Source organism: Malaclemys terrapin, chromosome 3 (assembly GCF_027887155.1).
Source record: "Malaclemys terrapin pileata isolate rMalTer1 chromosome 3, rMalTer1.hap1, whole genome shotgun sequence".
In the NCBI taxonomy this organism is placed as follows: domain Eukaryota; kingdom Metazoa; phylum Chordata; order Testudines; family Emydidae; genus Malaclemys; species Malaclemys terrapin.
In genome coordinates this window covers 83413309-83440202 of record NC_071507.1, presented here as the reverse complement: position 1 = coordinate 83440202, position 26894 = coordinate 83413309, and the positions used below count along the sequence as shown (strand labels likewise).

The following is a 26894-nucleotide window of genomic DNA, read 5'->3' as shown; positions in this document are numbered from 1 at the left end:
CTTCACGTGTGTGTAGATACCTTTTCCCATTATGTGTGGGTCACCCCCCAGAAGGGTGAGGCCTCTCGTCATGTTATTAATCACATGATTCGCGCTATGGCAATCATGGGTCACCCATCCCATCTTAAGACCGACAACGGCCCCGCCTACTGTAGCTCGGCCTTTGCCTCCTTCTGTACCACGTGGGACATTGTCCACACGTTTGGTATCCCGTATAACCCCACAGGCCAGGCCATTGTGGAACGAGCCAATCGTGCGCTCAAACAAGCCCTGGTCCGCCAAAAACAGAAAGGGGGGATTCCCGTAGGCCTTCCTCCCCGCCAGGAATGGCTGGCTGCAGTGCTTTTTACCCTGAATCATTTGAATTTGACTGACAACTACTCTGCAGCAGAATGTCATTTTCGCAGCTACCAGGCCTTGCCCCGCCCCTTTGTTAAATATCGCAAGGCCCCAGACCCTCAGTGGCATGGCCCAGTGCCCCTTATAACGTGGGGACGAGGGCATGCTGCCGTTTCTCTTCCTACAGGTCCGTTGTGGGTCCCGGCGCGTAACGTCCGCCCGTGGCACGGCGATGGCCTGGCACCAGGGACTATCGAACCCCATTCCACAGTTCAACCTACATCTGCAGGATCCCGAGCGTCCTCGCCAGCGCCCCCCGCGGGGGCCCCCGCAGCGCATAACCTGGGGACAGGTTAAAGCCCTTTCATTGCAGGCCGAGCAGCTGCGAGTGCAGCAGCAGCTAGAACCTACTGCAGAAAATTACCTTGTGACATTGTTAGCTTGCCTTAATGCTAATTCACTCCTTATTTTGTGTGTATTGGGGAGTTTCCTGTTGGCCCCTAGCTGCCAAGGCGAACCCCAGATGGAGCAGCGGCTGCAGTTTAACACCTGGGTCCACCTGGCAGAAGTATTAAATCAATCTGATTTCTGCCTGGCCGTTGCCCCGGAAATGCAAGGTCTGTTAAGTACCTGCCTTGTTCCTGTCTGTAAACCACCCAGCAACATCTGGGGTGTGAGACAGTGAAAGAAATGTGCTGTTTTAAGCTTGCTGATAATAGTTTTGTATGCAATAGCAAATTGATATGCTGAAATGCTATGCTTAAGTCATCCGCCAAGACGTTTTTCTTCCTTGGTAGGATTATATTTAGTTATAGCCACCCTTAGAGTGGATGAAGACCCTTTTATAGTATGGGGTCCTAGTTTTGATGTTTGACGTTTTACTTTGCTGCTTTGTTTAATGTATACCCAATCTAGTGGCATTGTGTATGCTACCCTGCGAGAGTGTTTTGTTTAAACACCGCATTTATAAAATAAAACAGGGGGAGATGTAGAGATGCATAGCTCCCGAATCGCCAGTCCACAGGCGCGGCAAACTGCTCCCATGGCTACGAGGCAGGAGTGACCTTCAATCCAGCGTTTGTGTTTGGGAAACTTATTTGGCTGATTTGATTGTACCCTCGCAGCTGGTGTTCACGCGCTCAAGAGATGGGTTCGTTATCTTATGTGCATGTATACTGCCTGGCTCTTCTATGCGCAAGAATGTAACCACTAAGAAGAGTTGTAAACAAAGTAAGGAGAGAAATAAAAACCCCAGGAAAAGTTTTCCTGGGAGGCTTTTTGCAAGAGGCTTGTAAAGCTCTCTAGCTACCACAGACCTGGCGTTCTGTTTCCTTTCCTGCGTCGTCACCACAATTAACTTATAATATTTTCTATTTAACAGCATCCCTTGAAATATTTAGATACAACCTCCCCCCCAAAGATAAAAAAATACAGTAATAAAATGCAACAATTTGTGGGTCAGAGTTAAGAGTGTTGTGTTGTGATGACGTGGATTTATTTATACTGGGTAAGAATGTGTTATTTATGATGTGGGCAATGTAATATTTGTTAACTATTCATTTCCTTGCTTTTGTGGGCTTGTGTTTGTAAAAGGTTTTGCATGTGAAGCTTCGAGCTTTTTGATTTGGGAATTAAAAGATGCAATTTGTATTTTACCCAAATCAAATGTCTGTATCTGGATTCCTTTCACTGGAAGAGTCTTGTCAGTTTCTGAAATCCTGCCTCTCCCTCAGACTGTACCTGTAGCTTCTCAGTGGCTGCAACTCTGGTTTCAGCTCCCTTCCACAGGCTAGACCTCAGATCCTTTGTTCTCTGCTGTCCCTCCCCTCTGGAAGTTGGAACCTGGATCTACTCTGGATTTCTCAATGATTGACGTTAGTACCTTTGTCTTGTCATCACAAGATAGTGACTCATCTCAGTGCTGTAGGACTCCATTCTCTTGATTTTTATATGACATGGATCTAGTGTGATATTGAACTAAACTAGTTTCAATCCTTGGTATTAGATTGTGGCTCAGCTGTAATCAGGAATGGTCCTGTAAGACTGGAAAAAGGAAAGAGATATTCAGAATGAAGAGGCTCAGTATTTCCAGGCTAGTTCTGAAGCCTCAATGAATTTTTGCAATGTTCCCTTCTGCACCTTTAACTCCAGCCTGCAGGAGCCTAGCCTGGAGTGATGCTTATAAACATGCGCCTTGGTCTCTCCTAAACACTAATTTTATAGCTATAGAAAGGTATTGTTTTTAGCATGTTTTAAAGTATTATGAGAAAACCACAAATTCCTTCCTGCATTAACAATATGCTGCTGTTTCATTCTTGTTATGATAAAGAGTACCAACTGTTAGGGAAAAGCTGTTTTTGTTTCAAGCTGCTTTCAGTTAACAAGGTGGAACCATGCAATGGAGTATTTAAGAGATTCCTGATAAATCTTTCCCATTGTGCCTCTTTCAGATAGAAGCCATGCAGACATTAATGGAAAGATTATAATCATGGCCAGACTTCCTATGGTCTCAGTCCATGAATATAACATTGCTTAAAACAAGTTTTATGATTGTAAAAAGTGCTGGACTGTAACATAAGAAAATAGCAATTGTCAGACTAGATCAATCCCAAGGTCTATCTACCCAGTAGCCTTTCTCTGACAGTGGGCAGCACTAGGTGTATTAGAGGAAGGTTTTAATAGATTCCAAGACTAGAAAGGACCATTGTGGTAATCTAGTCTGACTTCCTGTATAACACGGGCCATAGAACTTCCCCAAAATAATTTCTAGAGCAAATCTTTTAGAAACACATCCAATCTTGTTTTAAAAATTGCCTGTGATGGAGAATACATTATGACCATGGGTAAATTGTTTCAATGGTTAATTACCCTCACCATTAAAAATTTAATCCTTATTTCCAGTCTGAATTTGTCTAGCTTCAGCTGCCAGCCATTGGCTCTTGTTATAATTTCCTCTGCCAGATTGAAGATCCCATTATCAAGTATTTGTCCCCCATGTAGGCACTTACAGACTGTAATCAAGCCAATATATTAACATTCTTTTTGAATCAGTGACACCAGAACTGAACACAGTATTCCAGCAGCGGTCACACCAGTGCCAAATGAAATAACCTATATATGCCTATGCAAGATTCCCTGGATTACGAATCAAAGGATCTCTTTAGCTCTCTTGGCCACAGCGTCACACCGGGAGGTTATATCCAGCTGATTATCCACCACAACCTCCAAATCTTTTTCAGAGTCACTGCTTCCGAGGATGGACTCCCCCTTTCATTAGAAACACACTTGCCCAGTGATGAGTCCCCATTTCAATTATATGTTGAGACCTATCAGTTAGCCAGCTTTTAATCCATTTAATATGTGCTAGGTTATTTTTATACTGTTCTAGATTTTTTTAAAATCAAAACGTCACATGGTTGCAAGTCAAATACCTTACAGACATCTAAGTGTATTACATCAACACTCTTACCTTTATCAACCAAACTTGTAATCTCACACACACAAAACCCCACATCAAGAAACCCTACTGCAGGCAGATGTGGGATAATCTGCCCCCCTGTGAAGGTCTTTTCCTAATTTCTAATAGCTAGAGATTGGTTTAAAGCCAGAAGCAGGAGGTTTTAGATTCCTTCCAAAATTTGTGACTGGGTTGGAAGCCTGGTGGAGAGGTGTGTATGTGTTTGTTTTTTTTAAGGCACAGAACAGCTATTGCATAGGCATTGGGCTTTTCCTCACACAGCATTTCTTTAGAGGTGATCGCTCCTGATACTGTCAACAAGAAGTTTAGTTAGTTCCATTTGTGAGGGTAGTTTTTTGCAGTGTGTATACCTGTGCCTCGTAGTCCAGTTTCCAATGGAATCATCTAATTTCACACAGGATATCAAACAATGTAAGATTAAATGATTTTTGGTTTCTACTGACCTGTGCTGGATGTGAACAGGATACGTAGAAATAAAAGACTATTCTCTCACTGACCTCAACACATTCTGTAGTAATTTTAACTGTTTTATTCACTGAAACTGTAATGCATGTCCATGCAGTAAGTGTTTTCCTAGGTTGCTGATCGCTTATTGCTGAAAATGCTTTGCACGAAGACCTCCATTCTACTCCCATATCAGGGCTGCTGCTGCCTGTGTAACTTTTACTGGCCACCCAGCTGCTCTCAGAATACGTAACATTCTGCTAGGTATTAAAGGCAAGCTTAGCAGCTGTGAAAGAATGTTATAAGCCACATTCACTGTAGCCTTTACAGAGGTTTCCCCCCTTCACACACTTTTTCATTCCTGTTTACAAACGACTCTTGTCTTCCTTAGAATCGTTTAACAAAACTTTAGCATCGTGTTAAACTCATCAGTGCCAACTACACAATTTTAAAAGCTGCTCCCTCTAAATCTTTTCCCCTCTATCTGAAAAGAGTCAGTTCAACAGTGCAAAATCCCCTTCCTTCCCAAGAAGCTTAGAAATAAATATAAACACAGAGGTGCCAACAGTGCAGCCCACGGGCAGAGTGTATCCTGCGGGGTTCCAAAATGTGGACTGCAGTTGTCCTTTCCAAGTGACTGAAGACAAATCTGATGAAACTGCATCTTTTATTACTAGGGAACTCAAACAAGAACCTCTACTCATTTTGTAGATGAAGATAGAAATACCAAGAAAATATGACTGCCTATATTTAATTTTGATTAAAAATGTTAAAGTTAGATACAAAGTTGTTTCAGCACTTGGGCACCTGGCAAATTGGTTGCGCCACATGTCTTACAATAGAGTGGGAAAAGCACCATAGCTAAGGTTGCACAAGACTCAATTTTTTCATCCAAAATATTCATTTTCACAGATGTCTCCCTCCTTATTTGTTCAATAAAAAGCCTTTCCTATTGTTTTAATTTAATCAGATTTCCTTAAGAATGCGATTTTAGAAATGATATTTTGGTTTGTTGTGTTGCCAACTGCAAGCAGTCAGAAATCATGAGTCAGGCCTCAAAAACCATAAGACTTTAAAAGATAGTAATAAAATGTGGGTTCTTTTTATTTGCCTTCTGGTTTTTGAGCTATTAGGTGATGAGTATGGTATAAAAACCTATATAGAATAGATATTCAGGCTACATTTTCAAGTTTTTCTCCATAAGCAGGTGGGCACAAAATATAGTTTAAAAGAAAATGAAAGCTAATATCTTCCAATGATCACCCAGCTCCAGGAGCAGGGGCTTTAAGAAAAACATCTAGTTTCATGAATTGGCAACACTACATTGTTGGATATTATTAGCTATTTTGCCACCTCGTCAACAGGTACAATTTCATAAGGTCCTTGACATTTAGTCTTTTTAGAGGATGTTTCAAAATGTTCGGGTTTCCCTGATTAGTCAAGGCTATAAGGCTCCAAACTTGCAAATATTTACATACATTTGTACACCTCTATGCTGTCTGACCAGGATCAATGCCAACCCAGAGTCTATTTCAGGCCTTTGCCTCAGGGAACAATTTATTAGACAGAAATTTGGGCAAAATACTAACAAGGGCAACAGTTCCCAGAGGCTTTCCCCTCACTGCTCTTAACCAGTGTCCTGACCCAGGGATTCCTACTAATTCTCACTCCCCGGGAGTATCACAACAGAACATACACACACATCCACCCCTCTCTTCCAGGCTTTTATAAGGACAGGTGCTCTTCAGGGTTTTACCTGACCCCTAAATCAACAGCCTCAGCTCAGAGGCAGATGATCATGGGTGGTGGTAATGGAGGTTTGGGGAGCTAATGTTCTCTGCCACGGCCCTGGGGCCAGGCTGTAGTGGGGCTCAGGGCAATGCAGATGGGTGGGTCGGGGCTTGGGGTGACTCAGGCGGGGGCAGCTCAGGTGGGTGGGCTGGGGCTCTGGGCGGCTTGGCCAGGCCAGCTGGGGCTCCTCTGTCCACGGGGCGGGGGGCTCAGGGCTCCTCTGGCCCTGGTGGGTGGGAGTGGGGGGGAGGAGGGCAGAAGGGGAGGAGTGAGGGCAGGGCCTTGGGTGAAAGGGGTGGGGCAGGTAGCTAGCCTCCCTGAACGGGGGTTCACATGCCACCCATGCAGCAGATAACTCACAAGGTGAACAGGTTTCAGAGTAGCAGCCGTGTTAGTCTGTATCCGCAAAGGAGTACTTGTGGCACCTTAGAGACTAACAAATTAATGAGCCCATTTCCCTTTAAAGGGGCCAGTCACACCGTAAACAGTACTTAACGTTAAAACAAGAGTAGCTCCAATGAAGCCAATGGGGCTATTCAGTCACATGCAAAATTAAGCATGTGTGTAAATGTTTGCAGGGCCTAAGAATAGTAAGGGCGTGCACAAGTATATTCCATCCCACTACAGGGAACATGAAAGACGAGATTTAAAAAATAAGATAGAGCTCATTTGATAAGGCTGGGACTTCCAGTTGCTCTCAGGGTTTTAGTTGCCTTACTGCCATTGAAGTCCAGTGAGTTTGATGTCTAATCCCCTAAAGTGTCTTTGAAAATCCCACCCAAAAATTTACTGAAAGACACAAACACACAGAAAAGAGTGGGAAGGAAGGGGGCAAATCACGCAGAACACTGAGCAACAGACAAATGTATTTTCATGGTCATTCTTTATGCTTAACTTATTGTTGCAGTTTGATACAAGTTCTTGTTCATTCCACACAATCCTGCAGTCTTTGATCCCACCCTCACCCCAAACTCCTACTGACTAGTGTAGGAGTTTTGGATGCGTAAGGACTATGATCGGGCCTATTGTAGCAATTGTTTGATTCTTTTAATGAAAGGATCATTATTTCTCATTACTATTATATAGGCCTCAATTCAGAAAAACACCCCCATTCATGAAAGTACTTAAGCACAGGCACAAGATTGTCAAAAGCATCTAAGTGCTTTAGGAACATGTATCCTTGTGCTCCTAAATCATTTACGTGCTTCTGAAAATCACACAGATGCTTACAATTAAGCATATGCTGAAGTCCCTTTGAAGTCAATAAGAATTAAGTGCTTTCCTGTATCAGGGCTGTGCTATCTTACTTAATATTACTATCATGTGTCTATTACCGAGTTGACAAAATCAATTTTACTTTGCAAGCATTACACAGTGTTTGAATTACTTAGTTATTGTACATTAGAACAACTGTTCATATATTTTATAATTTGCATATCGAAACTGTATCTGTCTTTTCTGGGAGAAGATTCAGATCGAATAACTGGTGGTGACTGAGAAAATTGGGATAAATACTCCAACCCATTGTTGGCGAAAATAATTTCTGCAAATGAAAGAGTGTATGAAATGTATTACAAAAAGCAAAACAAACAAATATGGAACATTAAACTAAACATCACATGTTTTATGTCCTGAAGAGTACTCCTCATCCCTAACTGATGCCTAGGGCTTTGTTTGCACTTGAAGTTACACATTTAATTGTGTGGTTCTACACCCTGATAACCCAGTTAAAGTTGGCAGCATCAAATGCTTGTTCTGGCCCATTTAGTTCTACTGAGACCCAAAGGGATGGGAGTGTGACTAATCCAGAATGCTTTGGCCAGTCTCTTCACCACTAGAGTCATAAAGCTGGATCCCTTTTGTTGGTTTTTGTGTTGATTTTAAGAAGTTAACTAGCCTAGAGCACATCCTTCTTAAACAAAGACAAGTCCGGTTTATATACCAAGGTTCTCAACATACTTTTCTTGGAGGTTAACAGCAGGTGGCTCAAAGGAGGGTTTATCACCTGGAGTAGTTATTTATTAATGAGAACCTGAAGACAATCGGTTGCAAAAACACAAATCTTATCAATAGAGCTAGGTGGGAAACAGTTTCCCATCCTGCAAAAATGTAGGTTTTTTGTTGTTGTTTCACAGCTAGATAAAACCAAGACCTTTTGCAGTTCTTCACAAAAACCTAGAGCGGGGGCCTGAGCCCCATGCAGAACATCCCAGGGGTTAGAGCACTCATTTGGAGTGTGGGAGAGCCAGATTCCACTCCCTACTCTGCCTGATTCAGAGCAGCAGCTTGAAGCTGGGTCTCCCACGTCTCAGGTGAGTGCTCTTACCACCAGGTGGGTATTGTCTCTCTCTTTGGCTTTGACCAATAATTTCCTCCTGCACATGAAAAGCCTTCCCAATGAAAGTTGTTTAGAAACTGATATGTTTCCACACAAAAAATTAATTTAGATGAAAAACCTTTTTGTTGGAAAATTCCTAGCCAGCCCCGCTCATAAACAGTTTTAAATACTTTCAGGTGAGGCCATTTGAATATACTAACAGTGGTTAGCTCTGGTGTCAAGAACCACCTTCTCTTCTGGAGATTAAATTAAAGGCTCTGAGGACTAGTCTCAGTCACATTAAAGAAAATAAAAAGATTCAAATACTCTTGTGAATAAAAGCAGCACATCCAATTCATTATGTTTCTAATAATCAAGTTAATTCATTTTTGAGTATTCAGGCAAGTGCTGGATAGTTGTGAAAATGTTTGTGAATCCCAAACATTCACAGATTTTAGCAGGAACAATTATTCTTTTGATTGTTTGTGCTGAGAGTGTATTATTAAGCAAGTTACCCATTGAAGGCTCTGATCACTTGTATTAGGGAAATCTGTTACCAATGTAATATCTAGTGCCTGACTCAATTTAAGTCAAATGTGTGTTTCTTGTAATAGTTTTAAGTAGATGCCCAGACTCATAGACTTTATAGAGACCGCTCATATCTCACCCCAGCCTTCTTTTGGTTAAGCTAAACAAGCCAAGCTCTTTGAGTCTCCTCTCAGAAGATAGGTTTTCCATTCTTAGGATCATCCTAGTAGCCCTTCTCTGCACCTTTTCCAGTTTGAATTGATCTTTCTTAAACACAGGAGACAAGAACTGCACACAGTGTTCCAGATGAGGTCTCACCCATACCTTTATAAGGATACTAACACTTCCCTGTCTCCACTGGAAATAGCTTGCCTGATGCATTATATGACTGCATTAGCCTTTTTAGCAGCCCCATCACATTGAAGGCTCATAGTCATCTTGTGATCAACCAGTACACTCAGGTCTTTCTCCTCCTCTGTCCCTTCCAACTGATAAATCCCCAGTTTATAGCAACATTTTTTGTTGTTAGTCCCTAAATGCATGAGCTTGCACTTTGCACTGTTAAATTTCATCCCACTTCTATTACTCCAGTTTACAAGGTCATCCAGATCTTCTTGTAGGATATTCCGGTTCTCCTCTGTATTGGCAATACTTCCCAACTCTGTGCCATCCTCTGCAAATTTTATTAGTGCACACTCACTTTTTGTGCCAAGGTCAGTAATAAAAATGTTAAATAAGATTGGTCCCAAGACTGATCCCTGAGGAACTCCACTAGTAACCTCTCTCCAGCCTGACAATTCACCTGTTAGTATGACCTGTTGTAGTCTCTTCTTTAACCAGTTCCCTACCCACCTTTCAATTCTCATATTAACCCCCATCTTCTCCAATTAACTAATAATTTCCCATGTGGAACTGTATCAAATGCCTTACTGAAATCCAGGTAGATTAGATCTACTTATTTCCTTTGTTTAAAAAATCAGTTATCTTCTGAAAGAAGGAGATCAGGTTCATCTGGCACGATCTATCTTTTGTAAAACCATGTTGTATTTTATCCCAATTACTATTTACCATTGTGTCCATAACTACTTTCTTTTTCAGAGTTTGTTCCAACACCTTGCATGCAAGTGAAGTCAAACTAACAGGCCTGTGGCTGCCTGGATCACTTTCCCCCCTCTTTCTTAAAAATAGGAACTATATTAGCAAATCTTTAGTCATATAGTATGACTTCTGAGTTTAAAGATTCATTAAAAATCCCTGCCATTGTGCTTCCAATTTCATGTGCCAGTTCTTTTAATATTCTTGGATGGATATTTTTCTAGGCCACTAGTATAGTCCCATTAAGATGTTTGAGTTTGACTTCCACCCTGGATGTGGTAACTTCAACTTTTCATATGTTCATTGCAATTAGCCACCCTGCCACTACCCCTAAGCTCTTCATTAGCCTCATTAAAAAGAGAGGCAAAGTATTTGTTTAGGTGTTGGGCCATGCCTAGATAATCTTTAATCTCCACCTCATTTTCAGTGCTTAGCAGTCCCACTTCTTCTTTCCTTTTACTATTAGTTTTAATTCCCTTTGCAAGGTCCAAGTCTGCTTGGCTTTTGGCAGTTCTCACTTTATACCTACATTTTTTGACCTCCAGGAGGCCGCTTTCCTTGCTGAGCCATGTAGGCTTTCTGCTTTCTCTTAATCACCTGTTTAAGATGCTTGCTCATTCAGTTTGGTCTGCATAACTTCCCTACAGTTTTTCCCTTGCTTGGGATTCAGGCTCCAGATGGCTTCTGAAACTTTGACTTAACGGTAATTCCAAGCCTCCTCCAAGTTCAGATCCTTGAATTCTTTGGTCTAGTCCACTTCCCAAACTAATTCCCTTAATTTATTAAAGCTCTTTTTTAAAATCAAGGACCTTTATTGTAGATCTGTTTTTGTTTATCCTTCCATTTAGTTTAAACTGAATTAGCTCATGATCACTCGAACTAAGGTTGTCCTCTACAACCAGTTCTTCTATGAGGTTCTCACTATTCACCAATACCAAATCTAAAATGGCATCACCTCTTGTTGGTTCAGCAATTATTTGGTGAAGAAATCGGTCAGCTTTCACATCCAGGAAAATCTTGCCCCTACTGTTATTAGTAGCACTTGTCCTTCAATGTATATCTGGGAAGTTAAAGTCTCCCATGATCACACAATTCCCAGTAGTATTTATTTCAGTAAAAGCATTAAAGAGCTCTCTATCCATATCCAAATCAGATCCTGGTGGTCTGTAACACACCCCAAGCAGTATCCCCGAGGAACCTCTGGTAGCTTTCTTCCCCAAAGTGATTTTGGTCCAAATAAACTCTGTCTTATCTATTCAATCACTTCTAATTTCTTTGCGGTCTACCTCATCATTAATACACAATGCTACTCCACCACCTTTGCCTTTATTTCTAAAGAGCACATACCCTTCAATACCTGTACTCCAGTGATGATTACTATTCCATCATGTTTCTGTTACCCCTATAATATCTGTTTTCACTTCCTGCACCAGTAGTTCTAATTTCTCCGTTTTGATACCCAGGCTCCTTGCATTGGTTGTACAAACATCTGAACTGTTGCTGCTTGTCTTCACCTACATTCCTCACCCGATTGGGTACAGTCATTCTCCTGCCAGAGTTGCATATCTGATAGTGCCGATACCAGTGAAGCTAATAATCTTTCCTCTTAATGTCCATTCTCCTACTCATTGCTGTTCCATTCTCCATTGCTCTATCCTTTCTTACTTGATTTTTCTCCCTCTCAATGTGAAAATCAGAGGTGGAAAATACATGAGCATCTCCCAACATTCTCCTCCGAGTTCCTAGTTTAAAGCTCTTTTAATGAGTTGTGCCAACCTCAATCCCAGAAGTTTATTTCCCTCCTTACTCAGGTGGAATCAATCCCAAGAGAACAGTCCTCTGTCGATGAATGCCTCCCAGCGGTCAGACATCCAAAAGCACTCCTTATAGCAACACTGCCTGAGCCATCTGTTGATCATCATCATCTTGCCTCACCTTCGTTCTCCTTTTCTAAGGACAGGTAGAATCCCACTGAAGATCACCCGAGCCTCCATTTCCTTAAGCGTCTTCCCCAGCCTGTCATAGTCTCCTTTGATGTGTTACAGCGAGAATGTAGCTGTGTCATTTGTTCCCACGTGGATGACAATCAGTGGATTCTTTCCTGCTGCCATTAGGATCCTCTTCAGCCTCAGGTCCACATCCCATAACTTAGCCCCAGGAAGACCGCACACCCTTCTGTTCTCCGGATCAGCTCTAGTAACAGGCCTGTCTGTTCTTAGTAGGGAGTCCCCAGTCATGTAGACCTGCCGTTTCCTGGTGACTCTACGGCCTTCCTCCTGTTCTTTCTGGCTGTGAGTCCTCTTGTCTTTTATTCTCCCTTGGAATCTTCTGAGAGTCATCCTGTGTCCTTCTGGGGCTCTGAACTTTGGGGGTGGTGGGTTCCCCCCAACAGTGCCACCTGGAACTGGGGTACCACTGAGCCCTCTGACCCACTAGCCTTGGCTACATTTCACACTGTACTGCTGTGACAAGCTGCAAAGCCCTCCAGCCTGCACTTCCACCAGCATTCATACAGGTAGGGACACATCCGGCTGCAGTTACATGCCGGCTGTCTGTCCGGCCCCTGCAATGAACCAACAATGGAAAGGCTGCAGCTAGGGCAACTCCCAACTCCCCAGGCACGCACCCCCTCTGGAGTATAAACCCAAAGTTATACCATCTTGCACTGCACAGGGAGCTGTACAGCGTAAGCTCATAAAATTCGCCCCCTCCCTCAGTGTGGAGGGGGATATGCAACATCTTTTTGCCTCCGAGCTAAGATTCCCATACGCTTCAAACCAACTCACTGGTTTAGATAAAGCAAAAACAAGTTTATTGACTACAAAAGAGGTGTTATGTGATCATACGTGATAGCAAAGCCAAGCCGATTACTTAGCAAATCAACAAAAAACACAAACTAAGCTTCATATACTAAATAGATTGGATATGATAGCTGATTCCCACCCTAAGAGATGATACAAGCAGACTGCAGATTCTTAAGGGGCAAGCTGCACTTGATTTACATCTTGGAATCCCTGGCCCCAGGTGTTTCATTCACAGACTAGAAATCCCGTTAGCCTGGATCAAGCACTTCCTCCACTTCAGTCTTTGTTCCTTAGGTGTTTCCAGGAGTCTTCTTGGGTGGGGAGTGAAGAACCCCGGATGATGTCATTCCCTGCCTTATATAGCTTTTGCATAGGGAGGGAACTCTTTGATCCCGAAGCTTGGTTCCCAGACCACTCTGTGGAAAAATACTGACATCCCAAGATAGAGGCCAGAGATATATGGTCTCATCACATGTCCTTCTAGAGTCATAACAGCCATTACTTGGAGATAGTCTCTAGTGTTTTCAAGAAGGCTCTGCAGGTGGGAGATAAGCTTCTCCTAAGACTTATTGTTTTTTTTCCTAATGGCCCATTGCCCTGAATAGGCCCTTCCCCTCAAACTATCTGGATTGAAAGTATTTTGTCTAGTGAGTGTTACTGAGATGTAACTACATTTGAAATACAGATACTTAGACAATATTCATAATTCCAGATACAAAAATGATACATGCATACAATAGGATAATCATATTCAGCAAATCATAACTTTTTCAATGCCACCTCACATGACTTATCTTGCATAAAATACACTATAATTATGTCATAATCACATCAAAATAATGTCACTGGGAAGAATATGGGGTGCAGTGTCACACTGGGTATCTCCGTTAGGTCTTCCCTTCTTCTTATAGAAGTAGATGCTCTGCTCTTCATCTGTGCTCTCCCACCTTCAGTTACGGTCTGCTGTGCCCCCTCTTCATTTTCCAGCTCAGCAAATCTGTTCCTGAGCTCTATTTCTCCTTAACTAGCCTGTCTTTTCCTCAGCCTGGTTCCTGTAGACACATGCTTCCACGGACCACTTTCCTGCCCAAGCAGACTCCCCATCCCCAGTCCAGCTTGCATCTGCAAGTCTCGACTTCTCCCTTCCTCCTCTTCTTGCCTTTCCTACATTAACTGCTCAAACCCACTTAGAAAGTGAGTCATAGTTTCTACCTGCATCTCTGAACCTCAGATCTTCTCTTCTATTGTAGTCCAAAAGCCTAATGGGGAGAAATTGTCTCAAGTAAAGTGTACTCCATTTTGCTTATTTTGTTAGCCTTCACTTAGTAAGAAGAAAATTTTTTGATTTTATTCTTTGCTCTATGTGTTAATTATTGCTTTTAGAAGGATAGAGGTGTCATGGCTGCAGTTCTTGCTTTGTGAATTATTTACATTCTTCACTCACACACAAAACAGTATGGCATGCTAACAGACACCAGCATAGATGGGCTGGATGGTTGAGAGGGGAGTGGAGAATCTGAGAGGCACTAACTGTACTATAAAAAATCACCTGGATATGAGATTGATGACCCTTGTGACGTTATTGATATAATCTGGGACCATATAGATCATAGTTGCAACTAAGGTCCTGTAGTGGCATGCAAATCTTGTATAAAGGGGGTCAAATGGGGTGTCTAAGACAAGGTTATGGTTTACTGGTTATGATTATGCTGTCTATATGTGTGTATCACTTTTGTAGTTGAAGTTATAAATATTGGCTCTATACTGTCTGTATTTCAAACTTATGCTATGCTGCTGGGTGACATCCCAGACAAACTGGTGTTAGCTCTGCCTAGCCTGCTTGATGGCCCATTAAGGACCATCAGCTATACAATGGACCCATTGAGAGAAGGCAAATATGCCTTGAGACTCAGCAAAGTATGCAGGAACTCGCCCATGTGACTCCAGACTCCATTTTGCTGTAATTTTCCACAGTAAGAACAAAGAGGTGTTCTTACACCTGGAAAAGACTATATAAGGCTAATGCCTCATCTCCATCTGGTCTTCAATCCTGCTTCATACCTCTGGAGGAACTTTGCTACAAGCTGAAGCTTTGAACAAAGAACTGAGGACCCATCCCAGCGGGGGATGTATTCCAGAGACATGATTTGAACCTGCAGTTTATTCCATCGCTGCTGCAAGCCTGAACCAAGAACTTTGCCATTACTGTATGTAATTGATTCCATTTAACCAATTCTAACTCTCATCTCTATATTTTTCCTTTTATGAATAAACCTTTAGATTTTAGATTCTGAAGGATTGGCAACAGCGTGATTTGTGGGTAAGATCTGATTTGTATATTGACCTGGGTCTGGGGCTTGGTCCTTTGGGATCAGGAGGACCTTTTTCTTTTACTGGGGTATTGGTTTTCATAACCATTTGTCCCCATAACGAGTGGCACTGGTGGTAATACTGGGAAACTGGAGTGTCTAAGGAGATTGCTTGTGAGACTTGCGGTTAGCCAGTGGGGTGAGACCGAAGTCCTCTTAGTCTGGCTGGTTGGGTTTGCCTTAGAGGTGGAAAAAACCCCAACCTTGGGCTGTAACTGCCCTATTTGAGCAATTTGTCCTGAGTTGGCACTCTCAGTTGGGTTCCACCAGAACCGCATCGTCACAACCCTAAAGAAAAGGCATATGCTCAAAGGACAAAGGAAGGAGTGGAGCCAGAGGAACAAGATGAGAAACAGCTGAAGGTGTTCCCAGTAACAACCCAAATTACTGCTGATTGGGAGCAACCCAGATTAACAGCTCCGGTGTGACACAGCAAGGTCCATACACTTGAATGGGAACTTATTACTAGAAAAGAAGGGTATATTGCCTTGGGACTTTGGGTTTGTTCAGCATCAACAGTAGAGCTTCTTATAAAGATGACAGCCAGAGTTCTAGCAGGTGGCACAGCACACAAACACACCTGCTTGGGTCATGTACTTGTGCGGCTTGCACATTTGGTCATCTACCCTGTATATTCCATTGCTTGGGTCACCACCGATGCTCCCTGCATACTGGCTGCGGCCCTTGCACCTATGCTCCTGTCACGGGGCAGTCAACAACAACAATGTGGCGGCCCATACTCGGCATACGTAGGCCTCCGTTCCCCGCACTCTCCTTCCGAACTCCCATTCAAACTCCCCTGTTTAAAGCTCTGTTTGCTGGCTCCTGTGCCGCTGCATCTGTGCCGCTGCCTGACCAAATTGCCACATATATAGGACCCCTGATCAAGGAAGCCTGAGGCCCTAATCACAGCCCTGTTCCTCTCCCAACACAATAAACCCTACACGAAGTACTAGCAAGTCTGAAAAGTGAGAGGCATGTATTGCAGTGCAGACTTCGCTCTTTGAATAATAAAAAGCATACACAGGGTCAAATGGTCTCTGTAGTTCTACACAAGGTCATTCAATATATTAAAGAACAAATGCAGCTCTGATTGAAATGATGGGCGGGGAGCCGCTGGCGAGCCAAGCACACCAAAAGAGCTGGGGCCCCCGCAAGAGAGGGGCTGCATTGGCTGTGAATCGAACATGGGCCTCCCGCGTGGCGGGCGAGAATTCTACCACTGAACCACCAATGCCCTGTTCCTTTGTGTCTGCAAGCGGAGGCAGTGCTTTCCGCCAAGGGCTTTGGGCAACGCCTGCCAGGCTCCTTCTGCCTCTTGCCAGGGCCGGAGGTGGCCTTCGGGCCAGCCAAAGGGGGCCGCTGCAGCCTCTGTCCCCAGTGGCGGCTGGCCCTCGGTTTCTGTAGTGTAGCGGTTATCACGTTCGCCTCACACGCGAAAGGTCCCTGGTTCAAAACCAGGCAGAAACAGCCTTGCTTTCACTTTTGCTTTTGCTCTCGCTCCCGACGAAGTGGAGACAAACAGGCTTTCACAAGGTGCGTGGGCCGGTGCTCGGCGCCCAGACGCGGAATTGCGTCCTCGCCGTTGCTGGTCTGTGCCCGCTGCTGCCTTTCCTCTTGCATTCTCTCCTGTGCTGGCGGGAGAGGAAAGCGGGGCTGAGAGAGAGAGGGGCTGCCCTCATGCTACCGTTCCACCTCTCTTAGGCAGCGCGGCCACACCAGGCAAAAGGCTGTGCCCTGGGGGCCAGTGGCGCAACGGATAACGCGTCTGACGACGGATCAGGAGATTGCAGGTTCGACTCCTGCCTGGCTTGTGGCACGTGCCCCTGCTGCCCATCTGGTGTGGTGGCCCTGCTTTTGCGCCTCCCTTTGACCTCTTTCAAAGAAAAAGCAAGCTCATTGGGCCCTGCACGGGGCTGCTAAAAGCCAGGGCCACAGCCCTTTCGGGAAGGACATTCTCGCCAAGTAAGGCGCACCAGGACAAAGGCGCAACAGTCACCTGCCTGACCCCGATGTGATTTGAACACACAACCTTCTGATCTGGAGTCAGATGCGCTACCCTTGCGCCACGAGGCCAGCTGGCGGCACGGAGAGCTTTTGGCGGTTGGGAGAGTGGGGGTGGAAGGGCAGAATGACTTTCCTTTGTGTTGCGTGAGCCAGGACTTACCATGCCCACCATCCAAGCAAGCCGCCGGGATGGGAACCGCACCCACAGGCCTGAGAAGTGACCCGTCGGGCCCTTCCCTCAGGGTGAAGCAGGCTCCTGAGCCGTATGCGGGTTGACCCGGTGGCCGGAGTTCTCCCAGCCCACGCACGTGCACATGCTGCAGCCCCCGGCTTAAGAGCGGGAAGGGGCTGAATACTCCACCTGAAACTGCATGCTTCTCAGCAAGCTGCTCTTGGCCCCACGGCAGGACTCCTCGAAAAGAAAGGAAAGGACAAAGAAGAGCAGCACCCCTGCCAAGAGGCCCCTTCAAGAACCTCAGCAAATAAAGCGCACCTTGGCGCTCAGAGGCATAGGGCGGGGAGCCGCTGGCGAGCCAAGCACACCAAAAGAGCTGGGGCCCCCGCAAGAGAGGGGCTGCATTGGCCGTGAATCGAACGCGGGCCTCCCGCGTGGCGGGCGAGAATTCTACCACTGAACCACAATGCCCTGTTCCTTTGTGTCTGCAAGCGGAGGCAGTGCTTTCCGCCAAGGGCTTTGGGCAACGCCTGCCAGGCTCCTTCTGCCTCTTGCCAGGGCCGGAGGTGGCCTTCGGGCCAGCCAAAGGGGGCCGCTGCAGCCTCTGTCCCCAGTGGCGGCTGGCCCTCGGTTTCTGTAGTGTAGCGGTTATCACGTTCGCCTCACACGCGAAAGGTCCCTGGTTCAAAACCAGGCAGAAACAGCCTTGCTTTCGCTTTTGCTTTTGCTCTCGCTCCCGACAAAGTGGAGACAAACAGGCTTTCACAAGGTGCGTGGGCCGGTGCTCGGCGCCCAGACGCGGAATTGCGTCCTCGCCGTTGCTGGTCTGTGCCCGCTGCTGCCTTTCCTCTTGCATTCTCTCCTGTGCTGGCGGGAGAGGAAAGCGGGGCTGAGAGAGAGAGGGGCTGCCCTCATGCTACCGTTCCACCTCTCTTAGGCAGCGCGGCCACACCAGGCAAAAGGCTGTGCCCTGGGGGCCAGTGGCGCAACGGATAACGCGTCTGACGACGGATCAGGAGATTGCAGGTTCGACTCCTGCCTGGCTTGTGGCACGTGCCCCTGCTGCCCATCTGGTGTGGTGGCCCTGCTTTTGCGCCTCCCTTTGACCTCTTTCAAAGAAAAAGCAAGCTCATTGGGCCCTGCACGGGGCTGCTAAAAGCCAGGGCCACAGCCCTTTCGGGAAGGACATTCTCGCCAAGTAAGGCGCACCAGGACAAAGGCGCAACAGTCACCTGCCTGACCCCGATGTGTTTTGAACACACAACCTTCTGATCTGGAGTCAGATGTGCTACCCTTGCGCCACGAGGCCAGCTGGCGGCACGGAGAGCTTTTGGCGGTTGGGAGAGTGGGGGTGGAAGGGCAGAATGACTTTCCTTTGTGTTGCGTGAGCCAGGACTTACCATGCCCACCATCCAAGCAAGCCGCCGGGATGGGAACCGCACCCACAGGCCTGAGAAGTGACCCGTCGGGCCCTTCCCTCAGGGTGAAGCAGGCTCCTGAGCCGTATGCGGGTTGACCCGGTGGCCGGAGTTCTCCCAGCCCACGCACGTGCACATGCTGCAGCCCCCGGCTTAAGAGCGGGAAGGGGCTGAATACTCCACCTGAAACTGCATGCTTCTCAGCAAGCTGCTCTTGGCCCCACGGCAGGACTCCTCGAAAAGAAAGGAAAGGACAAAGAAGAGCAGCACCGCTGCCAAGAGGCCCCTTCAAGAACCTCAGCAAATAAAGCGCACCTTGGCGCTCAGAGGCATAGGGCGGGGAGCCGCTGGCGAGCCAAGCACACCAAAAGAGCTGGGGCCCCCGCAAGAGAGGGGCTGCATTGGCCGTGAATCGAACACGGGCCTCCCGCGTGGCGGGCGAGAATTCTACCACTGAAGCACCAATGCCCTGTTCCTTTGTGTCTGCAAGCGGAGGCAGTGCTTTCCGCCAAGGGCTTTGGGCAACGCCTGCCAGGCTCCTTCTGCCTCTTGCCAGGGCCGGAGGTGGCCTTCGGGCCAGCCAAAGGGGGCCGCTGCAGCCTCTGTCCCCAGTGGCGGCTGGCCCTCGGTTTCTGTAGTGTAGCGGTTATCACGTTCGCCTCACACGCGAAAGGTCCCTGGTTCAAAACCAGGCAGAAACAGCCTTGCTTTCGCTTTTGCTTTTGCTCTCGCTCCCGACAAAGTGGAGACAAACAGGCTTTCACAAGGTGCGTGGGCCGGTGCTCGGCGCCCAGACGCGGAATTGCGTCCTCGCCGTTGCTGGTCTGTGCCCGCTGCTGCCTTTCCTCTTGCATTCTCTCCTGTGCTGGCGGGAGAGGAAAGCGGGGCTGAGAGAGAGAGGGGCTGCCCTCATGCTACCGTTCCACCTCTCTTAGGCAGCGCGGCCACACCAGGCAAAAGGCTGTGCCCTGGGGGCCAGTGGCGCAACGGATAACGCGTCTGACGACGGATCAGGAGATTGCAGGTTCGACTCCTGCCTGGCTTGTGGCACGTGCCCCTGCTGCCCATCTGGTGTGGTGGCCCTGCTTTTGCGCCTCCCTTTGACCTCTTTCAAAGAAAAAGCAAGCTCATTGGGCCCTGCACGGGGCTGCTAAAAGCCAGGGCCACAGCCCTTTCGGGAAGGACACTCTCGCCAAGTAAGGCGCACCAGGACAAAGGCGCAACAGTCACCTGCCTGACCCCGATGTGTTTTGAACACACAAACTTCTGATCTGGAGTCAGATGCGCTACCCTTGCGCCACGAGGCCAGCTGGCGGCACGGAGAGCTTTTGGCGGTTGGGAGAGTGGGGGTGGAAGGGCAGAATGACTTTCCTTTGTGTTGCGTGAGCCAGGACTTACCATGCCCACCATCCAAGCAAGCCGCCGGGATGGGAACCGCACCCACAGGCCTGAGAAGTGACCCGTCGGGCCCTTCCCTCAGGGTGAAGCAGGCTCCTGAGCCGTATGCGGGTTGACCCGGTGGCCGGAGTTCTCCCAGCCCACGCACGTGCACATGCTGCAGCCCCCGGCTTAAGAGCGGGAAGGGGCTGAATACTCCACCTGAAACTGCATGCTTCTCAGCAAGCTGCTCTTGGCCCCACGGCAGGACTCCTCGAAAAGAAAGGAAAGGACAAAGAAGAGCAGCACCCCTGCCAAGAGGCCCCTTCAAGAACCTCAGCAAATAAAGCGCACCTTGGCGCTCAGAGGCATAGGGCGGGGAGCCGCTGGCGAGCCAAGCACACCAAAAGAGCTGGGGCCCCCGCAAGAGAGGGGCTGCATTGGCCGTGAATCGAACACGGGCCTCCCGCGTGGCGGGCGAGAATTCTACCACTGAAGCACCAATGCCCTGTTCCTTTGTGTCTGCAAGCGGAGGCAGTGCTTTCCGCCAAGGGCTTTGGGCAACGCCTGCCAGGCTCCTTCTGCCTCTTGCCAGGGCCGGAGGTGGCCTTCGGGCCAGCCAAAGGGGGCCGCTGCAGCCTCTGTCCCCAGTGGCGGCTGGCCCTCGGTTTCTGTAGTGTAGCGGTTATCACGTTCGCCTCACACGCGAAAGGTCCCTGGTTCAAAACCAGGCAGAAACAGCCTTGCTTTCGCTTTTGCTTTTGCTCTCGCTCCCGACGAAGTGGAGACAAACAGGCTTTCACAAGGTGCGTGGGCCGGTGCTCGGCGCCCAGACGCGGAATTGCGTCCTCGCCGTTGCTGGTCTGTGCCCGCTGCTGCCTTTCCTCTTGCATTCTCTCCTGTGCTGGCGGGAGAGGAAAGCGGGGCTGAGAGAGAGAGGGGCTGCCCTCATGCTACCGTTCCACCTCTCTTAGGCAGCGCGGCCACACCAGGCAAAAGGCTGTGCCCTGGGGGCCAGTGGCGCAACGGATAACGCGTCTGACGACGGATCAGGAGATTGCAGGTTCGACTCCTGCCTGGCTTGTGGCACGTGCCCCTGCTGCCCATCTGGTGTGGTGGCCCTGCTTTTGCGCCTCCCTTTGACCTCTTTCAAAGAAAAAGCAAGCTCATTGGGCCCTGCACGGGGCTGCTAAAAGCCAGGGCCACAGCCCTTTCGGGAAGGACACTCTCGCCAAGTAAGGCGCACCCGGACAAAGGCGCAACAGTCACCTGCCTGACCCCGATGTGATTTGAACACACAACCTTCTGATCTGGAGTCAGATGCGCTACCCTTGCGCCACGAGGCCAGCTGGCGGCACAGAGAGCTTTTGGCGGTTGGGAGAGTGGGGGTGGAAGGGCAGAATGACTTTCCTTTGTGTTGCGTGAGCCAGGACTTACCATGCCCACCATCCAAGCAAGCCGCCGGGATGGGAACCGCACCCACAGGCCTGAGAAGTGACCCGTCGGGCCCTTCCCTCAGGGTGAAGCAGGCTCCTGAGCCGTATGCGGGTTGACCCGGTGGCCGGAGTTCTCCCAGCCCACGCACGTGCACATGCTGCAGCCCCCGGCTTAAGAGCGGGAAGGGGCTGAATACTCCACCTGAAACTGCATGCTTCTCAGCAAGCTGCTCTTGGCCCCACGGCAGGACTCCTCGAAAAGAAAGGAAAGGACAAAGAAGAGCAGCACCCCTGCCAAGAGGCCCCTTCAAGAACCTCAGCAAATAAAGCGCACCTTGGCGCTCAGAGGCATAGGGCGGGGAGCCGCTGGCGAGCCAAGCACACCAAAAGAGCTGGGGCCCCCGCAAGAGAGGGGCTGCATTGGCCGTGAATCGAACGCGGGCCTCCCGCGTGGCGGGCGAGAATTCTACCACTGAAGCACCAATGCCCTGTTCCTTTGTGTCTGCAAGCGGAGGCAGTGCTTTCCGCCAAGGGCTTTGGGCAACGCCTGCCAGGCTCCTTCTGCCTCTTGCCAGGGCCGGAGGTGGCCTTCGGGCCAGCCAAAGGGGGCCGCTGCAGCCTCTGTCCCCAGTGGCGGCTGGCCCTCGGTTTCTGTAGTGTAGCGGTTATCACGTTCGCCTCACACGCGAAAGGTCCCTGGTTCAAAACCAGGCAGAAACAGCCTTGCTTTCGCTTTTGCTTTTGCTCTCGCTCCCGACGAAGTGGAGACAAACAGGCTTTCACAAGGTGCGTGGGCCGGTGCTCGGCGCCCAGACGCGGAATTGCGTCCTCGCCGTTGCTGGTCTGTGCCCGCTGCTGCCTTTCCTCTTGCATTCTCTCCTGTGCTGGCGGGAGAGGAAAGCGGGGCTGAGAGAGAGAGGGGCTGCCCTCATGCTACCGTTCCACCTCTCTTAGGCAGCGCGGCCACACCAGGCAAAAGGCTGTGCCCTGGGGGCCAGTGGCGCAACGGATAACGCGTCTGACTACGGATCAGGAGATTGCAGGTTCGACTCCTGCCTGGCTTGTGGCACGTGCCCCTGCTGCCCATCTGGTGTGGTGGCCCTGCTTTTGCGCCTCCCTTTGACCTCTTTCAAAGGAAAAGCAAGCTCATTGGGCCCTGCACGGGGCTGCTAAAAGCCAGGGCCACAGCCCTTTCGGGAAGGACACTCTCGCCAAGTAAGGCGCACCCGGACAAAGGCACAACAGTCACCTGCCTGACCCCGATGTGATTTGAACACACAACCTTCTGATCTGGAGTCAGATGCGCTACCCTTGCGCCACGAGGCCAGCTGGCGGCACAGAGAGCTTTTGGCGGTTGGGAGAGTGGGGGTGGAAGGGCAGAATGACTTTCCTTTGTGTTGCGTGAGCCAGGACTTACCATGCCCACCATCCAAGCAAGCCGCCGGGATGGGAACCGCACCCACAGGCCTGAGAAGTGACCCGTCGGGCCCTTCCCTCAGGGTGAAGCAGGCTCCTGAGCCGTATGCGGGTTGACCCGGTGGCCGGAGTTCTCCCAGCCCACGCACGTGCACATGCTGCAGCCCCCGGCTTAAGAGCGGGAAGGGGCTGAATACTCCACCTGAAACTGCATGCTTCTCAGCAAGCTGCTCTTGGCCCCACGGCAGGACTCCTCGAAAAGAAAGGAAAGGACAAAGAAGAGCAGCACCCCTGCCAAGAGGCCCCTTCAAGAACCTCAGCAAATAAAGCGCACCTTGGCGCTCAGAGGCATAGGGCGGGGAGCCGCTGGCGAGCCAAGCACACCAAAAGAGCTGGGGCCCCCGCAAGAGAGGGGCTGCATTGGCCGTGAATCGAACACGGGCCTCCCGCGTGGCGGGCGAGAATTCTACCACTGAAGCACCAATGCCCTGTTCCTTTGTGTCTGCAAGCGGAGGCAGTGCTTTCCGCCAAGGGCTTTGGGCAACGCCTGCCAGGCTCCTTCTGCCTCTTGCCAGGGCCGGAGGTGGCCTTCGGGCCAGCCAAAGGGGGCCGCTGCAGCCTCTGTCCCCAGTGGCGGCTGGCCCTCGGTTTCTGTAGTGTAGCGGTTATCACGTTCGCCTCACACGCGAAAGGTCCCTGGTTCAAAACCAGGCAGTAACAGCTTTGCTTTCGCTTTTGCTTTTGCTCTCGCTCCCGACAAAGTGGAGACAAACAGGCTTTCACAAGGTGCGTGGGCCGGTGCTCGGCGCCCAGACGCGGAATTGCGTCCTCGCCGTTGCTGGTCTGTGCCCGCTGCTGCCTTTCCTCTTGCATTCTCTCCTGTGCTGGCGGGAGAGGAAAGCGGGGCTGAGAGAGAGAGGGGCTGCCCTCATGCTACCGTTCCACCTCTCTTAGGCAGCGCGGCCACACCAGGCAAAAGGCTGTGCCCTGGGGGCCAGTGGCGCAACGGATAACGCGTCTGACTACGGATCAGGAGATTGCAGGTTCGACTCCTGCCTGGCTTGTGGCACGTGCCCCTGCTGCCCATCTGGTGTGGTGGCCCTGCTTTTGCGCCTCCCTTTGACCTCTTTCAAAGAAAAAGCAAGCTCATTGGGCCCTGCACGGGGCTGCTAAAAGCCAGGGCCACAGCCCTTTCGGGAAGGACACTCTCGCCAAGTAAGGCGCACCCGGACAAAGGCGCAACAGTCACCTGCCTGACCCCGATGTGATTTGAACACACAACCTTCTGATCTGGAGTCAGATACGCTACCCTTGCGCCACGAGGCCAGCTGGCGGCACGGAGAGCTTTTGGCGGTTGGGAGAGTGGGGGTGGAAGGGCAGAATGACTTTCCTTTGTGTTGCGTGAGCCAGGACTTACCATGCCCACCATCCAAGCAAGCCGCCGGGATGGGAACCGCACCCACAGGCCTGAGAAGTGACCCGTCGGGCCCTTCCCTCAGGGTGAAGCAGGCTCCTGAGCCGTATGCGGGTTGACCCGGTGGCCGGAGTTCTCCCAGCCCACGCACGTGCACATGCTGCAGCCCCCGGCTTAAGAGCGGGAAGGGGCTGAATACTCCACCTGAAACTGCATGCTTCTCAGCAAGCTGCTCTTGGCCCCACGGCAGGACTCCTCGAAAAGAAAGGAAAGGACAAAGAAGAGCAGCACCCCTGCCAAGAGGCCCCTTCAAGAACCTCAGCAAATAAAGCGCACCTTGGCGCTCAGAGGCATAGGGCGGGGAGCCGCTGGCGAGCCAAGCACACCAAAAGAGCTGGGGCCCCCGCAAGAGAGGGGCTGCATTGGCCGTGAATCGAACACGGGCCTCCCGCGTGGCGGGCGAGAATTCTACCACTGAAGCACCAATGCCCTGTTCCTTTGTGTCTGCAAGCGGAGGCAGTGCTTTCCGCCAAGGGCTTTGGGCAACGCCTGCCAGGCTCCTTCTGCCTCTTGCCAGGGCCGGAGGTGGCCTTCGGGCCAGCCAAAGGGGGCCGCTGCAGCCTCTGTCCCCAGTGGCGGCTGGCCCTCGGTTTCTGTAGTGTAGCGGTTATCACGTTCGCCTCACACGCGAAAGGTCCCTGGTTCAAAACCAGGCAGAAACAGCTTTGCTTTCGCTTTTGCTTTTGCTCTCGCTCCCGACAAAGTGGAGACAAACAGGCTTTCACAAGGTGCGTGGGCCGGTGCTCGGCGCCCAGACGCGGAATTGCGTCCTCGCCGTTGCTGGTCTGTGCCCGCTGCTGCCTTTCCTCTTGCATTCTCTCCTGTGCTGGCGGGAGAGGAAAGCGGGGCTGAGAGAGAGAGGGGCTGCCCTCATGCTACCGTTCCACCTCTCTTAGGCAGCGCGGCCACACCAGGCAAAAGGCTGTGCCCTGGGGGCCAGTGGCGCAACGGATAACGCGTCTGACGACGGATCAGGAGATTGCAGGTTCGACTCCTGCCTGGCTTGTGGCACGTGCCCCTGCTGCCCATCTGGTGTGGTGGCCCTGCTTTTGCGCCTCCCTTTGACCTCTTTCAAAGAAAAAGCAAGCTCATTGGGCCCTGCACGGGGCTGCTAAAAGCCAGGGCCACAGCCCTTTCGGGAAGGACACTCTCGCCAAGTAAGGCGCACCCGGACAAAGGCGCAACAGTCACCTGCCTGACCCCGATGTGATTTGAACACACAACCTTCTGATCTGGAGTCAGATGCGCTACCCTTGCGCCACGAGGCCAGCTGGCGGCACGGAGAGCTTTTGGCGGTTGGGAGAGTGGGGGTGGAAGGGCAGAATGACTTTCCTTTGTGTTGCGTGAGCCAGGACTTACCATGCCCACCATGCAAGCAAGCCGCCGGGATGGGAACCGCACCCACAGGCCTGAGAAGTGACCCGTCGGGCCCTTCCCTCAGGGTGAAGCAGGCTCCTGAGCCGTATGCGGGTTGACCCGGTGGCCGGAGTTCTCCCAGCCCACGCACGTGCACATGCTGCAGCCCCCGGCTTAAGAGCGGGAAGGGGCTGAATACTCCACCTGAAACTGCATGCTTCTCAGCAAGCTGCTCTTGGCCCCACGGCAGGACTCCTCGAAAAGAAAGGAAAGGACAAAGAAGAGCAGCACCCCTGCCAAGAGGCCCCTTCAAGAACCTCAGCAAATAAAGCGCACCTTGGCGCTCAGAGGCATAGGGCGGGGAGCCGCTGGCGAGCCAAGCACACCAAAAGAGCTGGGGCCCCCGCAAGAGAGGGGCTGCATTGGCCGTGAATCGAACACGGGCCTCCCGCGTGGCGGGCGAGAATTCTACCACTGAAGCACCAATGCCCTGTTCCTTTGTGTCTGCAAGCGGAGGCAGTGCTTTCCGCCAAGGGCTTTGGGCAACGCCTGCCAGGCTCCTTCTGCCTCTTGCCAGGGCCGGAGGTGGCCTTCGGGCCAGCCAAAGGGGGCCGCTGCAGCCTCTGTCCCCAGTGGCGGCTGGCCCTCGGTTTCTGTAGTGTAGCGGTTATCACGTTCGCCTCACACGCGAAAGGTCCCTGGTTCAAAACCAGGCAGAAACAGCTTTGCTTTCGCTTTTGCTTTTGCTCTCGCTCCCGACAAAGTGGAGACAAACAGGCTTTCACAAGGTGCGTGGGCCGGTGCTCGGCGCCCAGACGCGGAATTGCGTCCTCGCCGTTGCTGGTCTGTGCCCGCTGCTGCCTTTCCTCTTGCATTCTCTCCTGTGCTGGCGGGAGAGGAAAGCGGGGCTGAGAGAGAGAGGGGCTGCCCTCATGCTACCGTTCCACCTCTCTTAGGCAGCGCGGCCACACCAGGCAAAAGGCTGTGCCCTGGGGGCCAGTGGCGCAACGGATAACGCGTCTGACGACGGATCAGGAGATTGCAGGTTCGACTCCTGCCTGGCTTGTGGC

At 50.1% G+C, this 26894-nt stretch overlaps 23 non-coding genes across 23 annotated transcripts; 10 read left to right on the top strand and 13 right to left on the bottom strand.

Moving 5' to 3' along the window:
* The first annotated feature begins 16562 nt into the window (after positions 1-16562).
* On the top strand, positions 16563-16635 carry TRNAV-CAC (transfer RNA valine (anticodon CAC)). The gene has a single exon. It is a non-coding gene; the product is annotated as a tRNA-Val (tRNA).
* Positions 16636-17169: 534 nt separating this feature from the next.
* Positions 17170-17241, bottom strand: TRNAW-CCA (transfer RNA tryptophan (anticodon CCA)). Its single transcript has one exon. It is a non-coding gene; the product is annotated as a tRNA-Trp (tRNA).
* Positions 17242-17977: 736 nt separating this feature from the next.
* Positions 17978-18050, top strand: TRNAV-CAC (transfer RNA valine (anticodon CAC)). Its single transcript has one exon. It is a non-coding gene; the product is annotated as a tRNA-Val (tRNA).
* A 534-nt stretch (positions 18051-18584) lies between these two features.
* Positions 18585-18656, bottom strand: TRNAW-CCA (transfer RNA tryptophan (anticodon CCA)). The gene has a single exon. It is a non-coding gene; the product is annotated as a tRNA-Trp (tRNA).
* Positions 18657-19162: 506 nt separating this feature from the next.
* TRNAG-GCC (transfer RNA glycine (anticodon GCC)) lies at positions 19163-19233 on the bottom strand. Its single transcript has one exon. It is a non-coding gene; the product is annotated as a tRNA-Gly (tRNA).
* A 160-nt stretch (positions 19234-19393) lies between these two features.
* Positions 19394-19466, top strand: TRNAV-CAC (transfer RNA valine (anticodon CAC)). The gene has a single exon. It is a non-coding gene; the product is annotated as a tRNA-Val (tRNA).
* Positions 19467-20000: 534 nt separating this feature from the next.
* TRNAW-CCA (transfer RNA tryptophan (anticodon CCA)) lies at positions 20001-20072 on the bottom strand. Its single transcript has one exon. It is a non-coding gene; the product is annotated as a tRNA-Trp (tRNA).
* Positions 20073-20578: 506 nt separating this feature from the next.
* TRNAG-GCC (transfer RNA glycine (anticodon GCC)) lies at positions 20579-20649 on the bottom strand. The gene has a single exon. It is a non-coding gene; the product is annotated as a tRNA-Gly (tRNA).
* Positions 20650-20809: 160 nt separating this feature from the next.
* TRNAV-CAC (transfer RNA valine (anticodon CAC)) lies at positions 20810-20882 on the top strand. Its single transcript has one exon. It is a non-coding gene; the product is annotated as a tRNA-Val (tRNA).
* A 534-nt stretch (positions 20883-21416) lies between these two features.
* On the bottom strand, positions 21417-21488 carry TRNAW-CCA (transfer RNA tryptophan (anticodon CCA)). The gene has a single exon. It is a non-coding gene; the product is annotated as a tRNA-Trp (tRNA).
* Positions 21489-21994: 506 nt separating this feature from the next.
* Positions 21995-22065, bottom strand: TRNAG-GCC (transfer RNA glycine (anticodon GCC)). The gene has a single exon. It is a non-coding gene; the product is annotated as a tRNA-Gly (tRNA).
* Positions 22066-22225: 160 nt separating this feature from the next.
* On the top strand, positions 22226-22298 carry TRNAV-CAC (transfer RNA valine (anticodon CAC)). The gene has a single exon. It is a non-coding gene; the product is annotated as a tRNA-Val (tRNA).
* Positions 22299-22569: 271 nt separating this feature from the next.
* On the top strand, positions 22570-22642 carry TRNAR-ACG (transfer RNA arginine (anticodon ACG)). Its single transcript has one exon. It is a non-coding gene; the product is annotated as a tRNA-Arg (tRNA).
* Positions 22643-22832: 190 nt separating this feature from the next.
* On the bottom strand, positions 22833-22904 carry TRNAW-CCA (transfer RNA tryptophan (anticodon CCA)). The gene has a single exon. It is a non-coding gene; the product is annotated as a tRNA-Trp (tRNA).
* Positions 22905-23410: 506 nt separating this feature from the next.
* On the bottom strand, positions 23411-23481 carry TRNAG-GCC (transfer RNA glycine (anticodon GCC)). Its single transcript has one exon. It is a non-coding gene; the product is annotated as a tRNA-Gly (tRNA).
* A 160-nt stretch (positions 23482-23641) lies between these two features.
* Positions 23642-23714, top strand: TRNAV-CAC (transfer RNA valine (anticodon CAC)). Its single transcript has one exon. It is a non-coding gene; the product is annotated as a tRNA-Val (tRNA).
* A 271-nt stretch (positions 23715-23985) lies between these two features.
* Positions 23986-24058, top strand: TRNAR-ACG (transfer RNA arginine (anticodon ACG)). The gene has a single exon. It is a non-coding gene; the product is annotated as a tRNA-Arg (tRNA).
* A 190-nt stretch (positions 24059-24248) lies between these two features.
* Positions 24249-24320, bottom strand: TRNAW-CCA (transfer RNA tryptophan (anticodon CCA)). The gene has a single exon. It is a non-coding gene; the product is annotated as a tRNA-Trp (tRNA).
* A 506-nt stretch (positions 24321-24826) lies between these two features.
* Positions 24827-24897, bottom strand: TRNAG-GCC (transfer RNA glycine (anticodon GCC)). The gene has a single exon. It is a non-coding gene; the product is annotated as a tRNA-Gly (tRNA).
* Positions 24898-25057: 160 nt separating this feature from the next.
* TRNAV-CAC (transfer RNA valine (anticodon CAC)) lies at positions 25058-25130 on the top strand. Its single transcript has one exon. It is a non-coding gene; the product is annotated as a tRNA-Val (tRNA).
* A 534-nt stretch (positions 25131-25664) lies between these two features.
* TRNAW-CCA (transfer RNA tryptophan (anticodon CCA)) lies at positions 25665-25736 on the bottom strand. The gene has a single exon. It is a non-coding gene; the product is annotated as a tRNA-Trp (tRNA).
* Positions 25737-26242: 506 nt separating this feature from the next.
* On the bottom strand, positions 26243-26313 carry TRNAG-GCC (transfer RNA glycine (anticodon GCC)). Its single transcript has one exon. It is a non-coding gene; the product is annotated as a tRNA-Gly (tRNA).
* A 160-nt stretch (positions 26314-26473) lies between these two features.
* On the top strand, positions 26474-26546 carry TRNAV-CAC (transfer RNA valine (anticodon CAC)). The gene has a single exon. It is a non-coding gene; the product is annotated as a tRNA-Val (tRNA).
* The last annotated feature ends 348 nt before the right edge of the window (positions 26547-26894 follow it).